At 37.6% G+C, this 7,662-nt stretch overlaps 1 pseudogene; it reads right to left on the minus strand.

The window, feature by feature from the left end:
- Nucleotides 1–303: 303 nt before the first annotated feature.
- On the minus strand, nucleotides 304–1,060 carry LOC132513947 (olfactory receptor 13H1-like; annotated as a pseudogene).
- Nucleotides 1,061–7,662: the final 6,602 nt, after the last annotated feature.

Raw genomic sequence — 7,662 nt, forward strand, 5'->3', positions numbered from 1 at the left:
TCATTTATTAAAACAAAATCAAGCTACTCAGGATTCAAATGTGCTAATTATTATTTTGTTTTATAAGCTCTCCCACAAGATTGTCCTGTATAATTTATTACCTAAATGGATGACATTGTAAATGTTTAATGTTTTTCTCAGTGAGAGTAAGTTCTTTATCACACACCTGTTGGAAATAGAAAAAAACACATTTGAAAATAATTACGTTACTAAAATATTGTTTAGTATCTGGACCTTGTTATTTTTACAAGTCAGTGTCAAGCTGTTGGTTAGATGAGCCTCTGTGGGCTATTCATGCCCTTTTTAGGACTGTTTCTTCTTAATTATTTTTCTTAGGGCATCTTTCACATCCTTGTTCCTCAAGGTATAAATGAGAGGGTTCAACACAGGGCTTACAGCACTCTAAAATGTAGAGGTGACTTTGCCCTGGTCCCGGTACTCCCTTGACTGAGGTTTCAGGTACATGCAGGTGGCTGTCCCATAAAATATGGTGACCACGGTCAGATGGGATCCACAGGTGGAGAAAGTTTTGAGCCTGGCCTCTGCAGAGCGGATCCTCAGCACAACCACCACAATGCGAGTATAGGAGATGAGGATGAAGGTGAAGTGCAGCGGCAGTGTCAGTATACCGATGACCAGACCCAGAATAAGTCTGACTAGGGTGTCTGACCAGATGAGCTTCAACAGGGCCTGTGCCTCACAGGTAAAATGGTTGATGATATTGTGTCCACAAAAACTGGCAAGAATTGCAGTGATTGGTATTACTGCTAAAAGGAAGGCACTAGCCCAGGTCACCACAGCCAACTGTATGCAGACCTGGTCATTCATAATGATGGTGTGACACAGGGGATTGGATATTGCAATAAATCTATCATAAGCCATGACATCAAGGATGAGGCACTCTGTCATCCCCAGAAAAAGAGCAATGGTCATCTGAGCATAACAGCTAGTATAGGAAATGGTGGGGTAGTCTCTTAAACCATTGAACAATAAAAAAAGGCACTGAATTGCTAGAGTAGCAGATATCAAGGAAGGGCAAGTTGCTTAAGAAAAAATACATAGAGGTGTGAGGCTGCTTATCTACTCTAACCACAACAATGATGAGACTGTTACCCACCAATGTAATCAGGTAGACTGCTACCCTGGACTTTTGGATGATTGGACAAACCCACCAGGATGAACTCTGTCACTTCGCTGGCATTATCTGTAATCAGAATATCCATTGTGTTCTATCTGCTGAGGAAGAAGAAATTGAAATCATTTTAATTTGGGAAACATTTATTGAGTGTTTGCTGTATCCTCAGTAGTATATCAGGTGCTATCAGGAGGAGATGTCTATGAAACAAGTGATGCTGTTTGTAAGTTTATGTTCTATTTTGGAAGATGAAGCATTCATACACAGCACAAGATTAATTTGCAAAGTAGCACAATCCATTGTGAGTCTTAATCCCTTCATCTATAAAATGAGGGAGGTTGGACTCCACCTGAAGCATGCTTTGAACACTCTCCCTAAAAGAAAATGTGCTAATTTACTGCTTAAATGTAATCAAATCCCTGAATCACAGAATTACTAATTGTTCTTTCCTGCTATGGATATTAGCCAGAGGTTTATCTTTAGCTTCTTCATATCCTTGGCATAAAATGTGTGCCCAGTTCACTCTCATTTCTTCCTTAACCTGCACATCCAATCAATCACTAAGTACTATTGGCTTGTCCTCCTAAATATATTTCAAATCTACCTACAAATCTCTATGCCCACAGCCAACACTTATCTAGTAAGAGCCACCATCGTCTCACATCTGGACTAACACAAGAGCTACTTAATAGGTCTCCCTACTTCCATTCTTGCCTCTCTATAGTCTATTCTACACATAGCAGCCTTTTACAAACATTCCCATGCTTAATACCACTCTAGGACTTCTAATTACAATCGGAATGCAATCTAACCTGTTTACCATGACCCACAAGAGTCTAAATGACCTGACCCTAACCTTATCTTGCATAGTCTCTTCTCATGCTGACCTTGTTTCAGCAATATTATCTTTATGAAGCACTCTAAGATTGTTCCTACCTCAGGATTTTGCACATTGTGTTCTTGATGGGGGAAATGTTCTTCCTATCGTTTTTGCTTGGTGAACTCCTAGTCATTCTTAATACCTCAGCCTAAAAGGAACTTCATTACAAAAGCCTTCCCTAACTCCACTAATTTAAATCAGATCTCTTTGTTAAAATTGTTCATAGTACTCAGAACTTTTCTTGTATGGCTCTTATCACAGTTTGTATTTATATATTTGTGTGATTATTTAATTTCTGCTCTCTTACTATAGCCCTAGGAGGAATGAGGCCCTGACTGTTCTATGTACTACCTTATTTTCACTACCTCACACAGTACCTGGTGTGAACCCACAAAATGTGGGTTCAATATATGTTTGTTGAATGAATCAAGGCCAGTTATTTGGTTCTTCTCTCTTACCCAATGTCATGAAATTGATTTGACTGAAACTACTCTGAACTGGCTGAAGAAAGTAAATGTTTGATGGTAAAAAGCCTATGATGAGAAACAGTTAGTATCTCATAGTATTCAGTCTTTTTTTTTTTTTTTTTTTACTTTTTGGCCGTGCCACATAGCATGTGCGATCTTAGTTCCCCAACCAGGGATCGAACCCCTATCCCCTGCATTGGAAGCACAAAGTCTTAACCATTGGACTGCCAGGGAAGTTCCTCATAGTAGTCAGTCTTATTAATGCCCTGTAGCTCAGAAATGATACTTTTTTAGCCTTACAATTTGCCCTTTGCATGGAAGGAAGGTGTGATAGTGAAGAGAGAAAATGGGTTTATTCTAGAATCTGAAAGAAAAGTGTTTTCACCCTTTTTCATCCATTAAAAATTTTATTTTCTTTGTTCTAGTTCTATCAGATATGCATACTATCACAGACCAGCTCATTATTAAGGTCAAGATCTTTTCCTGGATTGTCTGTAAAATTTCCAGGAAGTTGTAATCACAAATCAGGATTTGGGGCATCTACAGTGTATAGTTTCAGACTCATGAGGCAGTTGTCAGGCCTTGGTGAGAACAGGCTGTGGATGGGAAGGTTTGTCTTAGGAGCTAGGCAGCAGAGAGAACTATTCAGGCTAATGATGTAGGTGATCTCTTTGGATTCTCTACTCAGGACAAACTCCAAATCTCAGAAGGTAGAAGACCTTTATGGACAAGTAATTCAGGAAGTAGAGTAAGAATTTATAACAAGATCCTCATTAAAACCTAATACAGGATAAGGGGGTTCTGAAAAGAAATCAGAACCAAGGGCCAAAAAACTGAAAAAATACTTAGGTGCTGCTAAACTTCTAATTACAGTTGTTTTTTTACTTATTAAAGACAGTGATCTTACAAGGAGGCCCTTGACTACTTGTAATGAGAATTTAAAGGCTCCTTTTTGTTCTGTATACTCCCAGAATTGGAATCAGAAAACAGAATCAATCTGAAGTGAAAAAGTCTTCTTGGAGTAGAGTTATAGGATTGAGACTGAAGCAGAAGTCAGGTAATCTAGTCTTTATTCAATGGTGACACCACAAGCATAGTTTCTTAACAGCATTACAAGAATGGGATTTTCGGGGCACAAACTTTTTCAAGGGGTACTAAAGTTTCACACTAGAATGGCAACATTTAAAATCATAAAGCTTTATTTTTTTTTTGACTTACAATATTCACCATGTTATAGTCCTAAAAATCTCAAAACAAATGCCAGTATAGATAGCTGAAAAACAAAGAACACATTTATGTGTTTACATGATTTTAGAGAATTTCACTAGACTAACCATATATATTTTTTATTGAATAATTCAATGTTTTAGCGCTGTGTAGGCCAGAATCTTCCTAAATTAACTAGATATATGTGGAGATTCTCACATATAGTCACAGGCTTTTGATCTTTTGGAAACATGTTGGGTGTACTTTTCTTCACACAGATTTCCCAAAGAGGGCTTTCCTGGTCCCACTTACCATGTAGGAGCATGCTTCCCAGGAGGACTCATTTAACTTTTAATACTTAAATTAAGGGATGGTTGGAGTATCTTCCCTGTTCTCTGAGCTCTTCAGAAAGCTCCCAGGAGTTCAACATATACTAGAATAGATAGTGTGCACAGACAGGAATTTCTATTATTCATATCAGGCAGTGTAGACTGTTGGTTAAGAGCATGGATCCTGGATCAAAGTTTGAATCCTGGATCCATTACTGATTCACAGTGCGACATTGGTCATTTGCTTAGCTTGTTTACACCTTAGTTTCCTCAACTATAAAATTGGGAAAATTATAGTAACTATCTCATAGGGCTTTTGTGCTATATATATAAGCTATTATTATTTTAAATAATATTTTTAAATGAATCCTCATTTGGGAAGTAGCACCCATGACAATATGGCCACATTTGTTATCTTTCTTTTCTGGAAGGGGGAAAATAAATAAATGACAAAAATAAGGCAATATGGTCAGATTATACTGTGAGCCTTCTGAAAGAAGAATTTGCATTTCATTTCTATAACTTCAGTACTTGTCTCAGTTCCTGACACATGGCAGGAACTTAATGAATAAATGATTATTTGGGGAATCAAATTGATTTTTCTCACCTGAATAGCGTAAAAGCCCCCCAAACAAAAATGGCAAGGTCTCTAAGAGTTGTGCGGGATCATTAGCTCACTGAAGTGTTGGAGTCTTTCAAGGGGAGTGAGTTACAGATGCATCCTGGGAGATCCATGTCAAGACTGACCATTCCACACATATATGTTGATTTGTTCCAACAAACAACTATGGCTTCTTTCCTCCTTGCCAGGGTGTATGTTCTTCACTTGCTCTTACAACGGGTTTTATCTTGATTCTGTTCAGCATTTTAGAACCCGGGGCTCCAAATGGTCCAAAACATGAAAAAGAGAAGAAGGAGAGAAGAATCTTAAACATTCTCTGCTGTTACCTTCTGAGTTTATTCATTCTGGTTGCAAAGAAATGATTTCATTGAAGAGACTTCAGGGATCAGGTCCCTAAAAGGCAATTAAATCCTACTACTGAACTAAAGCTGTACATTCTTCTGGGAGTGTTATTTCTAAGTCATTAAAATACAAGTAGATTTTGTCTACTAATGCCAATACTTCATTAGTGACAATATGATAAAACTTTTGACTAACACCCTCAACTCCACTTTTGCTCTTAAGTTACCAGGGAGCAGAACCAACTCTAGGGTGATTACTCAGAGTCCTATGTTTCTTGGGAGGGTTTCCAATACAGTGACTCAGAATGTAATGAATGAATAGGAAAGGGGGAATGGCCACAATTTATTGGGATGCTATGAAAGCTTCAATTAAGCATTCAGGTAAATAATGTTAACAGTGTTTACTGGAGGTTTCCTCTTCCTCTTCACTTTATCCTAACTTCCCCCAGCCTATCCCAGCCATCTTTGACTTGAATAGTTTCTGGAAATCCCACTTTTTCCTAAAACTTTGCTGGATTAAATTTGAGGTGCCATACAAACTGTCACTGTCTAAATATAATCATCTTCTCATTCACTGTCCCATTGATTTACTTCATCTGTGCATGTACCTAATTATAATAGTATTATTTTATTGATTTCTTGCCGAGTTGTGGCCTGAATATATGATGTAATTGTTTATTATTTTTACATGTATCCTTCTTAAAATTTCCAACTTAGAGTTCAAGATATTGGGGCTAGGAATGAGGCATCTCAGCAAATGGTCTAGCTGAGTGCTACTCAAAATGTTTGCAATGACATAAGAACAGAATTGAGAGTAAACAGTAACTTTTAAAGTGATTTGACGTTGCCATAATATTTTCATTGTATTTTATAAAATATCAGGCTGTGACAGCTTGGAACTTTAAAAAAACAGCTGTGTTTTACCACAGATAGTTTAAGAAGTATTGGTTTAACACCTATTCATTTAAGCAGTTCTTATTGTGCATGTACTCTGTGCCAGGAATTATGCTAGGGAGACAGAGATGAATGAAACAAACTTCTTGTTCTCAGTAAACTTATGATCTAATTGGGGATAAACACTCCAAAACAACTGATTATAAAATAATATGGAAGAGGCTAAATTTAGGGTTGAACAAAATGTTATTAAGCAAAAGAAAATAGAATTAAGTCACCTATCCAGGGTTAAACAATGCAATGAGCTCTGGGGAAGGCTTCATTGAAGACATGACATTAGATCTGACCTTGAAGGATGACTGAGGTTTTGCCAGGCATGGAAGACAAGAAGGGCACTGCAGGCAGAGAGAACAGTGTATACAGTGGCATATACACATAAAAGGTAGAGAAAAAAGTATTGATTTCCTGGAGCATGGGGTCTGTGGAGATGAGGTAGAGAAGGAGGAAAAAGAGGTTAGCAGGGTCCTCAATTAATGTTGGCATATCCTATAGGCAATAGGGAGCCACTGCAAGTTTCTAATCTTGGAGGGGAATTGTAGAAGAAGGTTTAATATGATGAGATTTTTGCTTTAGAAAATCATTCTGGAGAAGTTTCTAGATTTGATGATGGCCATTCTGACTGGTGTGAGATGATATCTCATTGTAGTTTTGATTTGCACTTCTCTAATGATTAATGATGTTGAACATTCTTTCATGTGTTTGTTGGCAGTCTGTATATCTTCTTTGGAGAAATGTCTATTTAGGTCTTCTGCCCATTTTTGGATTGGGTTGTTTGTTTTTTTGTTATTGAGCTGCATGAGCTGCTTGTAAATTTTGGAGATTAATCCTTTGTCAGTTGCTTCATTTGCAAATATTTTCTCCCATTCTGAGGGTTGTCTTTTGGTCTTGTTTATGGTTTCCTTTGCTGTGCAAAAGCTTTGAAGTTTCATTAGGTCCCATTTGTTTATTTTTGTTTTTATTTCCATTTCTCTAGGAGGTGGGTCAAAAAGTTGATTGGATGGCTAGTTTAGAGAGAGACTGGACTAGGGAAAAATAGGAGCTTATTACAGTCATCCTGGTATGGGTTGAGTAAGCTGTGGACTAGGACAGATGCATTGAGGACAGAGAAGGGATGGATTTTGAAGACATTTCAGAGCAAGAAATAAGATTCAGTGAGTGAGTGGTCATTAAGGGTAAGTGAGGAGAAGATGTAGAGGCTAATTCTGAGGCTAATGAAAATACCATCATGTAGCATTTGTAACGTGCTTTTAACTTTTTAACATCTAACATCTATGATCTCATTTGATCTTCCAACCCTTCTGAGGTAGGTTAAAGAATATATTTTTCCCTGTTTGACAGATCCAGTCCAGAGAATTAAGTGATTCGCCCAGAGTTTCATAGCTCATTAATGGCAGAACCCAGACTAGAATCCAGACATCCTGACGCCTAATCATGTGCTTTTCTCACTCCATCGCGATGTTGCACTGAAAAAGTGTTTGACCTGCTGCTCACAGTTAATCGGAAACATTTGCTCTGCATATTACTAGCAGGGGGAAAAAAGAGGAGAGAAGGCACCCAGTGAGATGAGCACCAACTACTTTTGAGTCAATTGAAACTTCAGTATTAGTAATAATAACTGTATAATAACAGTAATAAAATAAATTAATGCTTATTGAGGGCTTACCGTGTCCCAGCCATAGTTCTCATCATTTTATATAAAATCAACTGATTTAATCCTCTTAACAACCT

Source organism: Lagenorhynchus albirostris, chromosome X (genome assembly GCF_949774975.1).
Source record: "Lagenorhynchus albirostris chromosome X, mLagAlb1.1, whole genome shotgun sequence".
Taxonomy (NCBI): Eukaryota; Metazoa; Chordata; class Mammalia; order Artiodactyla; family Delphinidae; genus Lagenorhynchus; species Lagenorhynchus albirostris.